We start from the raw sequence: 16,588 nt of genomic DNA on the forward strand, positions 1-16,588 counted from the left end.
CACCATGATATTTATGAAAATCCTTTGCTAGGATTTTTCTCCTATTCTAGTTGAGAAGCCTCAGAAAAGAAATGTAAACAATAACTATCTGATGGCTGTAGAATGTGGTCTGGACGTTGTTTACCAACAGGTGCATCTCTGATTGGTCCATGTGGATTGTTTCTGCTTAATAACCAATCAAAGATCCAGCTGTGTCAGACTCTCTGAGAGTCATGAGCTTTTGTTATCATTCCATTCCTTTCTTTTCCAACCTCTGGAAGGATCCTTTCTCTCTATTCCTTTTAGTATAGTTTTAGTATAGCATTTTAATATAATATAATATCATAATATAATAAATCCACCTTCTGAAACATGGAGTCAAGATTCTCATCTCTTCCCTCGTCCTGGGACCCTCAAACACAACCACAGCCTGGTGGCCCTGGGGGGTGACAGGGGTCCCCAGTTGTCAGCAGGTGGAGGGGCCCCAGGGGGGAGCTGGGCAGGGGCAGACAGGGCTGGGGGTGTCACACAGCGGGGCTGGGTGACAGCACCTGAGTGGCAGACCGTGTTAAAGGGGTTTTGTATTAAGATGACATACTTGGTATTGTACAGTTGCAGACAAAGCTGTAGAGAAAATCTGCAGTGGTCACCTCCCAGGAGAGACCAAAGGACAGGAATCAGCAGCACACATCCAGGACTGGCCTGTACCCAGCGTTTCCCTACTCTCTCCAAACTGCTGCAGTTGCAGAGTGGCTGTGGCTTGTCCAGGGAGCAGCTTGTCCAACACTATCTTGGAGCTGGCACCACAAACAAGGATCCCTGTTCACCAGAAGGCTTCAAGCTAAAGCCTCATAAGGCTGAGTTGCTGCCAGATGCATAATGCACACACAAGTGCAAGCAGATATTCAAACAAAGAGCAATGAGCAACTTGGGGAATGTATAACCAATCTTCCCTCAAACATACATTAGTTTCCTTTTCAAACAGAAAGTAAAATGAAATAGCTTATTTCCATCTATTAGTTGTCCCACTGCAATGAGATAAACACAGAACATGTGTGTGTTCTGGAGGAGTAAGATGACCTCACAATATATATCCACATATTCTTCATTCTTGCTATTAAGTTTTGTTAGAAATCTGAAAGTGCTCATGGAGCTGGAAATTAAAATGACTCTGAATGCCTTGCTGTTTTATACAGAAAAGACTGATACTAAACCACCACTGTGCCAAGTTAGATCCTTGCAGGGTTTGTGAAGAGCTAGTAATCAACAGTACAAAAAACAGTCCTGGGCAAGTATTTTGTAATGCAGAATTGTTCCTTAATATACAGATGTTTTTCTGTTTACTCATTAATAAAATGAGTAAAAACAGAGGCATGGATGCTGCATGTATAACTAAGAGGTGGCAGGCAAACATCACTTGGGCAGCATCCAGCAGTTTTACTTCCCTCCCAGGAGGGTAATGTGGGTAAGTTGGACATATTTATCTTTGATGTGTTCTTTAGTTCAGCCTGTCAGCTACAACTCATGTTTTTCATCATTATGGCTCTAAAAACAATACTCACCATAGGAATGGTTGATGAAAATAAAGTTTTTAATACAAAGACGTCACTCTTCCAGTGTTAATTTACACCATTTAAGTAAAGCTGGGCCAAGGAGAACAAAAATCCAGCAGTCTATGCAACTTTTAGAACAACTGCAAGAGTTGTCATCTCCTCTTTAAGGTACTATTCATTCAGTTCTGCAGTGTTTTGTTCTCATCTGATACCCCTTTTGCTTTCACCTTTATATTACAAGAGTTTTATGCATTTCTGGTGAGGAAAACAGCAGCTAGGTTCTCGCTCTACAAATGTTTTTATGGATGGTGTTGGCATTAGCAAACACAGAATCCGACTGTATTTCTGGGACTAATTAAAAGAGTAGAGTGCTAATGAGAAGAGTGGCTGAAAAAGAATGTAAGCCACACTGGGCAGGGCTCACAGTAACTCCATATTTATGAGGTGACTATCTCCCTACTACATCTCTGCTCTCTGCCACCCAGGCTCTGATTGGCCCTGAAATCAGCACTGATATCAGATAATTGTGTAATTGGATTTGCTTTAGCTTTTTGAGAACAGTTTTCTCAAATGGCTCCATGCTGAAAACCCCACAGTTCATACTTATTACCAATACTCATCCTACACATGCACTTAATCTGTGTTTATTAGTTGCTTTAAATTAATGGAAGTTCCTAAAACAAGTATATGAAAAAACCCAAATCTTTGTGGGATACATCCCAGTGCAATGACAAAATGAAAGAGAGACAAAGAAACATAGAAACAAAAAAATTCCTACCATGAATCTGCTCATATATTACTTTATTGTTTTATTGACATTCCATTTTAAAATACTTATTAGATTTCATTTGATTCTAAAATTTTACCCTGAACTCTGCTGAAAAGTGCAATTCTCTTATTTCATGGAATGGAAGATTGAAGATGTGTTGGCATGAAAGCACTGTAGTGGCATTACCACGGTGCTTTTCTTAGGTACCATTCAGATATATTTCATAGGGACAAAACATTGCAACAAAGTATACCAAAATGAACTCTTTGGCAGTATCATAATGAAATATTTTGACATTATTGGGATAAAAAGAGAAACTTTCAAATGCAAAAGTAAAACTAAATTGTTCTGAAACCCATAAGACACTAAAATCTCCTCTGACAAAGCATTTTCATTCACAAAACCCAGTGATTTTTGTCATAAAATTGTTCTCTTGCTTCTTTGCCTTGCTTTTTTATATCTTTTTTCAACAAGTCTTAGGGATTACTCACTTTAAAAAAAAAATGCAAAGAAAATCTTACATGTGGGTGCAAAAGTAATACAGCTTTGTAGTTAATGCCTCTTTCCAAGGAATATCAATAAAAGCATACAAATCCCTCTCTGTGTCTTTGTGCTCCGTGCTTTCACAGGTTCACCCTTTGCTCAATTTCTGACCCCTATTCTCTCTACCCCAAGTTTATTCATAACCAAACAAATGGCAGTGACAGATGTCATCCCACAGACCATTTGATTTGCTAGGTCAGGGTGGGCACCAGGCACCTTCCCCTCTGTGGGTCTCTCAAATTGTTAAACGTGTGTCCAGGTCCATGAAATGAAAAGAATTATAATGAAAAGCAGATATTTCATAGGTCAAATTGTAGGGGGATAGAATGTAAGAGAATAGAGATAGTGCAGAAAGCAATCTCACCCCTGAGGAGTTGCAGCTGTACTAATTACCAGAGATTAAGAACAAACCTACCCTTAATAAACCACAGCTATTGCCAATAAAGATGACTGTTATAAAAGAGTAAGTTAACTAGTCAAAGAGACAACTAGAGTTTGTTAGCTGTACTGTGAAGAAGAATGAATCAGTACTATGAAGAGCTACCCATAAAAAAATCACCAAAAAAATATAGTACTTTTAACAATAAAATAGCAACATCAAATTAGTTCAGTGTAGTTGTGCAAAGTTGCAGCAATAAGGGATCTCAAACAGAAGAAAACTAAACAGGTTCTAAAATCTTTCTGCTGTTAATATGCCCTTCCCTTTTCCCCTATGAAAGGGAGGAGGAAAGCCATCTTCATACTGGAAACAAAAACTGCCATAACTAATGTGTTATTTTAATCAGAACTGTGCTGCACACTGCTGTTCCTCTGGACTGTCTTTACTCATACAATTTGCAGCACTGGGTTGGATGCAGCTCCTGCAAGCATGGGGCTGAGTGGTGTTGATGGCTTTGCAGTGGCTGTGATGCAAAGCTGGAGCAGGATGCAACCATCAGCTCTTGAGTCATCTCTCAGTGCCCACCTTGGCCTGGGTACGGGGGAGGGGCTGATCTGGGGAGAAGTGCTTTGCACTGAGTCTGTGTCTGACTGATGTCCCTGCTTTGCCACTGAAGCCTAGGAAAATTGTCCTAATATGCTTTAATGTTTTATTTCAGCTTTGTAACACAAAATAATTTTAATTGAATTATGATGGAAGAGCAAAAAGACAACAATATTAATTTTTGAGAAATTAAGTGCATTGGCAATGTTTTTAACTTATCAACTCACATTTTTCTTGATTCTAAAGCATTTTGCTCAATAGTGAAATAATTAAGAAAAGACTTATTGTTTCCTGTCCTCCATGGAAGAATGGGAATTGTTGCTGCAAGGTATCTTTTTTCATTATCAAAATAAGAGCAATGCAAACAACATTTGTATAAAATGACAGTACTTCAATAATAAGTTTGCCAATTTAAACATAAATTCATCCAGAAGGCAGATATTCTATAAGAAGAAAGTCAATATTTCTCCATATGTAGATCTGCCTTAAAATTATCCATACTTTTCACGGGTCTGGAACAGTGCCTGCATTTTGTAACCAGATCCTTTAGAGCTGGTGCAGTCCCATAGCACATTGCCCCTTCCCAACTCTGACAGTGAATTGACTGGGGAGCTCACCAGGCAGAAATGTTCAGGTTCTTCTCTGACTTACTTTGTGTCTGTCACAGCCATGTAACATTTTCAGCTCTAGCAGGGGTATCAGAGTACGTGTATAAAATGCAGGCACATCATTTTTATGATACAACTCTTAATTCATACAGCCTGATTTTTGCTTCGGTCCTGTGGTGAATGTTGAGCAGGTGGAGGCAGCTGGCCAGGTGTAATCAATAGGTATGGAAAGGAAGACAGAGTTGTACAAAAATGCAGCTTTTTGGGTCCTTTGCTATTTTTGGTTGACCTCATTAGAATTTCTGCCTTATTCATTAAGGCTATGCTTCGGCAAAGCATGTAAGGCTATAGTTACAACAAACACTCATCTGAATGAATAAATTATATTATAGTTAAATACATGCCTTACTGTTTTCCTGAATGGGTGCTTTAGCACTTTATAATTAAAAGAAAAAATGTCACAGAGGAAAAATGCAGTTATGTAATATCCCATTATTTTGCACAACTCAGACAATAAACTTAATCTTATCTAGTATGCTAAATAACTTGGAGTTCTTAGTCATCTAGTCAACACACCTTGAAATTTGAGGGTAATGCTTATTACAGATGCATAAAGCTCATTACTAATGAATAAAATTTCATTTTACATCGCTTACTTTAAATTCATGTAATTCTTTATCCATTGTGCCTATTCATATAAGGAATTTAAAGTGTAGCTGATTTAGAATTATCCATTAGAAACAGAAAGGAGGAAAGAGAAGGAGGAGTATACATTTTTTGTACTGAGTTGGTTCAAATACAACTTGAAGGACTTAATTTCCAGTTTAGAAGAATAGCATTTGCACTGGAATAAACTATGACATGTTTAGTACTGCAGTGGGTTTTAGAAACAAACTTATAAGAAGCAATTAAGGTCTTTTCTGGTGATATTTAGTCCTTAGAAGTAATGAAGAGCATAATTACTGGGGACAAACAGGAAAATTTTTTGCACTTCCTTTATGGCTCAGAACTCACCCACTTCAGACAGCTACAGTGTGGTATTGCTACCCTGGAAAAAAGAAAAAGGCAGAGAGCTTGATTTCAGCTTCTCACAGGTGAAAAATTAATAGTGATGCTAAGAATGTAGGGATGCTCTTCGTAGCTCAGAGCTCTATCTGGCTTTGCAGAATCCTCCAGCAGCATGTCTCCAGCAATCACCAATAATCAATTTCTAGATGGGATTCTAGAAGAGAGCAAACACAGCAATCTTACTCCTTACACCAGTCTAACAATCCCTGCCTGCCTTGTGAACATACAAAGCTAGAGTTTAGATACTGGTTTTAATATTTTAAGGTCTTTATCTTCCAGCAGCCTAGTCTCACTTTGAAGATGTCAGTGGGGGTCTTCACAGCTTGCTGTGAAAATGAACTTCTCTGTATATCCTCATTAGTTTGTTTGGTCTGCAACTTCACGTCAGAGTTCCCATAGTTCTTGAATTATGAGGAACAATCATCAGTGCCCTCTCTACCTTCTCAGTTTCACTCATGATTTTATAGTTCTGTCAAAAGTTCCCTACCGTGTCTCTTCTCTGAGCTGAGGAGTTCTTGTCTGTCTAATCCTTCCTCTGGGGGTTGCTCTGTAAATTTTTTCATCATTATTGCTGTTCTCTGTACTTCTGTTATGTCCTTGCAGTGGCAGTGAGACAGATTTCCCAGCAATACCCAGGATTCATGAGCATGAAGTGCCATTGCATTTTTTCAGTTTTGTTCCTTATTTCTTTACAATAACTCATAAACATCCCATTTTTTTTTTCCTGTTGACTGTTGTTGACTCCTGAACTAACATTTTCACAAGTCCTGTTACTAGACCTCTGAAATCTCTTTTCCTCAGATATAATCAATAATTTAGACCATCTCAATCCAAAGGTAAAATTATGTTTTACATGGCTATCATCCTTTTTTACTTTTTCCACATTTAGTTATTTATCCTACTATTTTTTAAAACACCTGGTAGCTCAATATTGAGAGTTTATTGGCAGTTGTATTAACAAGTTTTTCAGCTCTGAAAGCCTTCGGCACCATCAACAAACTTTGCTGTTTCACTTTTCAATCTTTCTCCAGATAATTTTTGTATACATGTAGCAACACTGGGCCCAGTGTGAAACTATGAGACTCATAGAGTGGTTTTCCTGTATTGACAAAACTGACTATTTATTCCCACCCTTTCTTTCCAATTTTTGAGTATTTATTTGCTCATGAGAGAATCTTGGAAAGAAACAATAATTTGATATCTTTGGTGGGGTGTTGAAAGGTTTTTGAAGCACAAGTGTACAATAACAAATGATTATTGATTCTTTAAAGGATGAGCAAGACCAAATTTCTTTCTATAAAATTTGCATTGATTTTTCTCAGGGCTACCACATTTATCTGTGTACTTTCAGACTGTCTTCTACATATATACTCTACTCCTTTGTCTGATCACTAGTGCCCAAATCTCCATGGGAACCTTTTCCAAATTTTAATGTAGTGGAGTTTTGATTTTTCTTTGCTACTCAGGCCATTTAAAGAGGAAGGTGAGAAACCACTTTTAGTTGAATGCTATTTTTGAAATGTTCAAGACCCTTTAGAACTCTGACAACTCAGTACTATGATGTTAGCTTTTCCTGCTTTTATCCTATGAGATGGATCCTCCAAATGGTTTCCCATAAAGATTCTATCATGTTCTCTTCAGGTATCAAATGTGTAAAGAACTGATCTTACTTCACCCAGCTTCTGTCATCAGGAACATTCAAGATTCTGCTCAAGAAATGAGTACAATCCCTGTTATAGCAAGGGAAAGCAAACTGAGATGTGAAGGGCTACTTTAATAAAGGACTGACATCAGAACCATGTGCATAAATATCTTGTCACCCCTTCAGTGATTTAGCACTAGGAAATTTGATTTGAATGTCCCATAACAGTTGAGCATGTCTTGAGCTTGGATTGATACACACACCCTCAATGGAGATGGAAACTGTTTCCTGATTCTATTTTGTATTAAAAAAAAAAAAATAATTAGGATTTACTTGGGGTTGCCCCAGATTAAAAAGAACATACATTCAAAAGTGCAAGACAGGAGTAATCTTATTGTTTCAGAAATAGTTACAATCCAAAATCAGTCTATGTATAAATGAGATTTAAATCACAGATTCATAGAATATCCTCAGTTGGAAGGGACCCACAAGGATCACCCAAGTCCAGCTCCTGACCCTGCACAGGGAAGCCCAAGAATCACATAATCTGCCACAAAGCATTGTCCAAATGCTCCTTGAGCTCTGTCAGGCTGGAGCTGTGCCCACTGCCCTGAGGAGCCTGTTCCATGCACAGCCACCCTCTGGGTGAAGAACCTTTTCCTGATACCCAACCTAAACCTCCCCTGACACAACTTCAGGCAATTCCCTCGGGTCCTGTCACTGTCCCCACAGAGCAGAGATCAGTGCCTCTCCCTTGTCTTCCTCTCATGAGGAAGCTGTAACTGCAGTGAGGTCTCCCCTCAGTCCCCTGAGGGGCTGAACGGGCTCCAGGCTGAACAGACCAAGGGACCTCAGCCTCTCCTCACACGCCTTCCCCTCCAGATCCTTCTCCATCCTTGCTTCCCTCCTTTGGACACTTTCTAGGAGACAAATATCTTTCTCATATTGTGGCACCCTGCATAGCACACAGCACTGAAGGTAAGCCTCCACACTTCAAACTGTAAATGAACACAGAGATAAGGGCAGTTCCAGACAATCTTTTGTTATAAATTCCTGGTGTCTATGCCTTGTGCCTCAGCACTGTTCATGTTTGCATACTAACTAATGAACACACCCCTCATTTAAATTAATGCTCCCTTGTCTGGTATAAACAGGCTGCAGCAATTCTGTAGCTGGCAAGCTAGGAAGAGAGGAGAGGCTAAACAGGGTTAGCAGAATATCAAAGCATCCTCTTTAATTACCTGCTACAATATGTTCATTTATTTTCATCTCCAAGTAACTTTTTTTGCCATTCATACCTGATTGATCACATAAGAGCAGGGCTGGGAGCTAGGAGAGTCTATTCATTATCTTAAAGGTTGTTATAGTGGGTGCTCTTATTAATCAGATTTTTTAAGAGGAAAGGTGTGAGGTTGTCCACCACCACTCAGAAAACTAATGCTCAAGGGGAGCACCTAGGCAAGTGCCACTCACACCAGCAGGCCAGCTAATCTAATTGATAACAGTCCTATTAATTTGGAATTGAATATTAACAGCTTGCAGCATTGGATCGTCTTCATACCATTCTCATTATATCAAGTCCTCATTCATTTGGAAGTATAACAAGTGCATAGTATTAATAACAAAATTAAATGGAAGGATGTAAATTGGAAAGAGATATTTATTATTAAGTGTTTACAGGAAAGAAATAAGCATTTTCATTCCACTATCATTTAACTAAGGCTGCATAGGGGTACCTGAAGAAGTTACATGAATGCAAGATGATAATTTAGGATTAATATTTTCTTCAAAAGTAGAGAAGTAGCAATGTTAATTGTGATTGTCACCTGCAAAGGAGTCCCTGTGAGTGTTGTTAAATCACCACAGTTGCATAGTGCTTTTCTGAATAGTGTCTGGGTCATTGTGAACATCCTGCTTAGACTGTAGTATGGACAGCAGGATACAAGCCATTTTCAGGGATGCTAAATTATTAGCCCCTACAGGCTTAGGCAAGGGAGAGTTTCTAGGACATTTTGCACAACTAACCTCTCTAGAAGTGCTCAGAGCAGAACTTCAGGTGCTTAATAAATTTTACACCTGAAAATTGAAGAGCTCTTGACCCTCTGCTACCCAAGCATTTCTTGCAGATTGCTGTCTGGACCTTGGTGTATAAATTCTTCCTGTGTTGCAGTTCAAGAATGGATCTGTAAGATTTTTTCTCTGAAGTCATAGGTGATTCTCTACTATAGTTTATGTTTTAATAGCATGGTAAAAATGTTAAACAAGCCAGTTGTATCCAAAATATAATGAGAGAAAGTAAACATATACCAATGTTCTTCTGTGCTGTTTCATAGAAGTGATATCAGTTATGGGTGTGGTCCCCAATATTTTTTTCTATCAGTGTGAGAAAACTTTTCTCCAAGGCAGCTCAGGTTTATTCATTTATTTACTTGTTATTTGGTTTCATGGTTCTGGTATGTTGTGTCCAGAGTACTTTTTGTCCTACATTTTCAAACAGATGGGTATGATTTGCCACAGCTGGGTTTATCCTACCAGTTACACAGATTGGAATAATCTTGTCTGGGTTAGGGTAAAATGAGTCATAGCTTCACAAAATCATTTGTCACTGCTGTAAAATTAAAGACAATTGGTCCTGATTGGTAGTTTCTGCTCAAAAAAAAAAAAAAAGTTTGATTTGAAGGAGCAAGATTGCTGCAGATAAAAACATGAGGGCCAATCTCAGAATTGCTTTATTTGAAAAACTTAGTCTGCATTTTGGTATATGGTAATTTTTTCTCTACTCACACAAAACAAAAAAGCTCTCTACAGTGATGCTGTAGGATATACTGTGTAACTGACTCAGTACTAGAGAATAAATATTGAAAAAGAAATAATATAATGGTTTTGCAGTAAAACCGGCATCTGGACAAAATACTCTCTTTGTCTTCAAGAGCAAAAGAATACAGTAACGAAATTTGTTGCAGAAAATAAAGAAAACTAATACCCTTGGAATTTCTAGACTTACACATACGAGTTTACATATGAGTTCTTGTGCAAGACTTTCTTGATTCCTCCCTGCTACTGCTGGGCTCTGGTGTCAGATTGGTAACTTTGGAGGGACCGGTTACCAAGTTCTGCAGAGACCGAGTCCAGGTGAACCAGCCAGAGAGAGTCAGCCTGTGCTTAGGGCTCATCAGAGCAGAGAGAGATCCACAAACTAAATTCCACTCCCTGTTGTTTCCTCAGAGGGGGAAAGAGGTTCCCAGCTGACACCAAGCAGAAAGGAAAAGGCTCCTACATGGTTTGGTGACAAGCTCCTGCTCTAGAGGAGGCACCACTTGTAATCAAATTCCTGCTTCTCAGTCCAGAATTAATTTTGCTGCACTTTCTTCAATGGAATTTGTTCAATCTTCCTCCAAAACACAGACAGAATTCTGTCCTTCCTTTATGAATTAAGACAATAATCTTACAAAAAAAAAAAAAAAAAAAAAAAGAAAAAAAAAGTTTTGGTAATGATACTATGATTCTATAATTTGTCATCAACCTTGCTACCAAATTACAAGTAACACCTTCTAGGGTCGCTGTCATCTACTCCAAGGAGTTTACCCATGTCTTTTCCATGTTTCACCCTAAGAAAGCACAATGTGACTTTCACACATATAATTCTGAAATTTTATTATACTAATTCAATACTGATTTCAAGACAGTTTATACTTTGCCCTGCACTGCAGAAATCTGAGGAGGAGTAGCACTGCTGTGCATTGCTCTGTTTTTATACACCAGTAAATTCTTCCTCAGATCATCCTGTTTAGTTGCTTTAAAATAGAAACAAACAATGCCACTTAGCATAAGTTGAGTTAGGTAATAAACGAGCTGAGTGCTGGAGTGAAGGTTCCTTATTTGATTAAGGAACCTAAAGAAACCGGAATTCCATATTCATGAATCCATAATTTTTTTTCCATCTATATCGAGTCAGCAGCTGCACATCAAAAGCTGAATCATGTTTACCAAAGGGAAGGAAAGAATCCACTGATATGTTGATACAACAAATCCACATCTTTCTTTTGCTGTCTTGATTAAAAGGGGACCAGAATTTAAGCCTTTATCTTAAGGTTTCTGTTAAATAGTACTGGTTTAGATCATTCCACTGTGTAAAATGTGATCAAAAATGTATAAAAACAAAAGACAAATTCTGTGATTTTTTGAAAGTAGAGGATTTGGAGGGTTCCCCCCCCATTAAAGTAGTGTTTCCCATCCTGGACTCCAGGATCAGCATTCATACATGACCTCAGGTCTATGTGAGGCTTAAGGCACTCTTAAATGAATCTTGGCAGTGGGACAGGGACCTCCCCCAGAAAGCCCCCTGGGCATCACAGGCCTAACATTCATTCCCTAATCAGTTCTATTCTGGAGCTGTATTTTTAATGCCATTTAAACCTCTAGTTATTTATATTGTGGGGCCTATTAAAAACATAATCCAGGCCTTCCTTAACCACATGACTTTTTTTCCAGAAAATATTGCAATAATTTACAGTGGAGAAAAAAGAAATTTGGTACTCTGAAATCCTCATCAAATCACACACTCTTGCTTTCACACAAATCTCCCTTTTTATGCAGTACCAGATGTGTAAAAGAAAACTCTCAGAAATTTCCTTATATATACACCTCTTGGGGCTGATATGGGCTGTTATTATGATTTATTTGCTATTTGTTGTGCACTGGCAGATGTTTGAGTATTTGCAAACAAGATGGATGATGTTACCATTGTGTGACCTTGCAGCCTACTTACTAATGAGGTAACGCAGGCAAGCAGGGACCCCAGAATAATGATGTGCTTGCAGACTTGGGCTACTACTGAGTTATTTGTATTATTGCTTGAAGAGGCATAGGTGTTAATTATCCAATTAGTACCAATTAGTAACTCAGCTGAAGTGGAGGTGGTGCTGTAAAATTGTCAGAATTTCTCTCAAAATTACTTCCTGGGGCAAGCTTCCACCTGAGAAGAAATTAGATTTTTCAATGCTTTTCTAGCAGGAAGTCAAGGAACAACTGCTAAGCTAAGTGACATGTTAACACAATTATAGTGTATTTTAACCTATCTTCATTTTTATCTTTGTCTTCGATTTAGTGGACTTACTTTCTCTGTAGGTTGCAAATACAGCTCATCAGAACATAGCTCAGCATGCTTGCTGCTAGAAAGAAAGTAAGCACTTCTCCTGAACAGATCAGTAATGCTTGAGTAAAGCAGATTTGAAATTAGTAGGGTATGAAAGAAGTTCTAGTTGTGCTGGATGATAGGACAAGATAAAGATGAATTTTTTTTATATGCTTTGTTATTGATTGATCCACATCTTATATTACAGTAGTCTCATGACTGTTTGTAAGGTCTCAGGTATGAGCTTAATGCAAAATATCAAGGAGCTACCCAGCAAATCTAACTTATATAAAAAGAATATTTAACAGTTTAAAAATAACTCTTTAAAGTGCAATTAGCTATTGAAACCACAGTCACTCTGTTTCAAACCCGTTACTTCTCTTTCAGTATGTTAAAAAAAAATAGGTAAATTCAGATCTTTCTACAGCAATAGTTACCTGCCATTACTCACAGAGCAATGCAAGGTACAGTTCAACCTTTATTTGCAGTAACATAGCCCACAGGAATTAATGATAGTGCCAGTGAGCAACTGAAGTCAAAATGTGATCAATAGATAACAGAACTCCCCACCTTGTTGCACTATAAGCATATTTCTGAAGCAAGTTTTTTTTTTTTTTCTTTTTAAAGTTGACCATGTTTTCTTACATTGTGTATGAGCTGCAGGAATGGAAACAAAACCAGTTTTGATTTGGTATATATTTGAGATTTTTTTCCTAGTCTTGATATAACTGTATATATAGTCTTCATAACACATTCCTTAACTGTTTCTTTCTCCAAGAAACTGATCCTTCAGATTATCATTTTGATGAAAGAACAGTTCATCAGGAACCAGAGCAGCAAGTTCTACGGATGAAGGGCCAAGACTTTCACTCTGGAAGCTCAAGAATCCATTGCTTGTTTATGCAATAATTGCCTCAATATAAAATTCATCTCTCAGCATACTGTGCTGTCGATATCAAATAGATATTTAATGGATTCAGGGCTTTTTAGTAGTTTAATCAAATTAAAAAGTAAAAGGTGCTGTTAAATGAAGGCAATGGCATGCATAGTGAAGCACCGTAATACATATAAACTTGTGCATTTCTACTTAATCAATTACATGGTGCTTTTGCCTTTTATCTCTGACTGTTAATGACTGCCATATTAAATAAAGTCTTAAATAGCTTGCTAGGATGCTCCCTGGTCTCTAGAAGGCAGACTGAGTGTCTGCCAGCTCCTTGCTATAACATCTTAAGGTCTTTAACTGTCTGAACAGCTGGATGATTGCATATAGCACTGGCAGGCAGCCACTTTCCCCTCCAAACCCCAATTAAAGCCGCTGTCGCAGAGCTAAGAAAGCACAAGCTGCAGTTTTATTTTATGCAACAATCAATGGCAGTCTTTTTTTAAAATGATATAGCACTCTAGTTTTGCATATGGCTCAACAAACACCCTTCTGTTTGCAACTGGTTAATGATCTGCCAACGAGCCGCCCCAGTGCTTTTGCCATTTGATATTACTCGCCAGGCAGTTCACATGAAAACTCTTCAGTCTGTAGGCTCTGTGCAGAAATTTCTTCCAGCAACCCATGTTTGAAACTTCAGCTACATTGATTGGTTAGAATTAAAAACAGAGGCCATGTGGTCATTTTTTGTTTTTTTGCTAGAAAAAGTACAGCTCTTGGAGGGAGAGGCGTCTTTGGGGGATGGTTCAACCAACCCTGTATTAGTGTGGTATGAGTCACCCTGTGCCTATTGACTACAGAAGGAGCCTGAATGATTGACTAATCTAGGCACTTAAATTTCAAACTAAAGTAAGGTGGTTTCCACTCTTAATATAGACACATATACTTTTGACAGACAGTGATATACAACTGTTATGGTAGAGCTGTTAATGGACATACTGTTATATAGCATACCACTGTAGTAAGTCTAAATATCACTGAGCTAATCCAAAATTTGACTAAAAGCCCCAAACCAATAATGTCTTAATCAATAATAATATTCAAACCACATCTAAATATGATGAACTGTTAATATTTATATATTCCTTTGCTTTACCTTTATTTTTACAGGCTCTACTTTCTTATCTGTTCTTGACACTGCATGACTCATATTCTAACCCAAGTTAAAAAAGTTTTATTTAGCAGAAAAATTGCTACAGCCTGCAGTGCTATTCTCTTTATGTATATATATATATGACTGTGTATGTCTGTATGCTCAAATCACTTCCTTCAGCACCTTGTGTTGGCAAATTTTAATATTAAAGGACCTTCATATTGATAAATCTGAAGTGTCTTTCTTTTGCCTAAGTAATTAAACTGACATCCTTCTAAAGAATACTATTCAAATAAATCAGAGATTAGTTGTTAAAGAGTGCATTCTCTTCTTTGAACAGGTAGAAATTACTACTTATTCATGCAAGTTAAAATGCTTCCCACTGCCTTTTGCTGGAGCATGTACATTCCTGTATGACACATTGCTTATATCAGGTCTTGAAAATCTTCAACTTCACTGCTTTCTAGTAGGGCAAGGCAAACTGCTGCAGTACATATAACTTCTGCATTGTGCTGATGTAGTGGGCTGCTCTGACTCAACATAGCCGGGATCAAGCATGAGGTAGTGGAAGTTCTGCTCTCTAAAATCACCAGTGTGCCATCTCAGCTGATTATGAGATGGCTGTCCTGGCCTGAGGCAAGAGACAGTAGTAGCCATTTTGTGGGAATTCCAGTATCCCAGGATACTTGGATATCTTGTCTTTAGATATTTTTTATCTCCATAAAGTTTTTAAGGGCACAAGATATTTAAATACATTTATCTTATGAAAGAAAAAAAAACATTTTTTTTATTATGACACCTTGTATTACAGTTGTTTTTTTTCTTACAAAGCACTGGGGTAAGCAATAAGACTTCTGTAAATCAACCCATCTGTGCCTTGTACTTTATGGGCTAAGATTATGGACATTGTTTCTGCTTTGTAATAGTTAGTAAGTCTGATTCATTGAATTCTGCTTTTTGACACCCTGGAGAGACCTCACTTTGATGGTTTGGTGTACTTGTTCAGGAAACTTTCCTCTAATGGTTTATAGTGCCAAACTGACCTATATATTGTGTTTATTTTCCTGTCTGTCTGGTATGGTACTAACTCACATCATTTATACACTTTATAGCTCTCTCTGTCTTTGGAGAAAGACACAGTTGCTTGCCTTTGACTTTTTTTTTCCCCCATTCTTCTACTGAAAAACATTCTCTATGAATAAAGTAATGATTCAGTCTTTCAAGATTAGTTGTAAATCCCTCCTATAACAACACATCTTCCTATAATTAAGTATGTGGCTAAACCTCCCCCTAAAAATATTTCAAAGGAATTTTCCATGCTTTATGTGTGATGAGTGACTAACCCTTCGGGAGGGAAAAGTTTAACCAAGTTTATGTCATCTGTTTTTGAATACTAATATATTATAAGATACTTAAATAATGACAGTGATGAGCAGAAAAGGAACATGGAAACTAAACTTTTTCATGTAAAGAGACTTCAGTGAAATATCCTTTACATTCAAAAAACAATTTGAGTTACCAGTAAGGAAGAGGAAAATGCACATTTTTCATTCCATGAGGGAGTTTTATCCTTCAGAAAGTCCCTAAATGCTCAAGGGTAATGAAAAAAAAAAAAAACAAACCCAACAAAAAAACAGACAGTGTTAGAAGATTCCCATGGTAAAAACTGTAAATAAATATGTTTATTACATTAAAAAATTAATTTAACTCATACACTTATTTAATTATATATTCCTGTTTTATTCCATATTATTAGTATGAATAGAAGTATATGACGGCATATAACAAATAAAGGGTCCAATTTATTCCATTAGATGATGACACTAGCAGATTCAGAGAGAGATCAATTTCCATGCCAAAACACATTTACTTTGTGTCTGTTTAACATTCATTCTGCTTCTGTTCAGAACAGCATTTCCCAAACGATTATCTTATTGGATCACAATGTGCAAGGAAATTCCACAAGAGCAACATTTAGGATGGAATTCTGTTGCTCTTGTTTTCACTCACTATCATGAGAAACAGAAGGGGTAATTCAGACCTCCATCACCAGGTAAAAATGAGGAGTTGAGAGAAGGAAAGACAATATGAAAATATTATAGATGCTCTTCCAAACCTTGGGAGAGGGACACATTTTGGACAAATGTTTCAAGAGTGGGTGTGGGATGCTGAGCTGGAATGCTTTCTGTTAACCATCTCTAATTTCATTTCCTACCTCGCATTGTGATCCAGGAAGTCTGTTCTCCAGCATGAGTCATTTTGTCACATTCCAGA

The sequence above is a fragment of the Onychostruthus taczanowskii genome, unplaced genomic scaffold (assembly GCF_017590055.1).
Source record: "Onychostruthus taczanowskii isolate IOZ18803 unplaced genomic scaffold, ASM1759005v1 scaffold17, whole genome shotgun sequence".
Lineage (NCBI taxonomy): Eukaryota > Metazoa > Chordata > Aves > Passeriformes > Passeridae > Onychostruthus > Onychostruthus taczanowskii.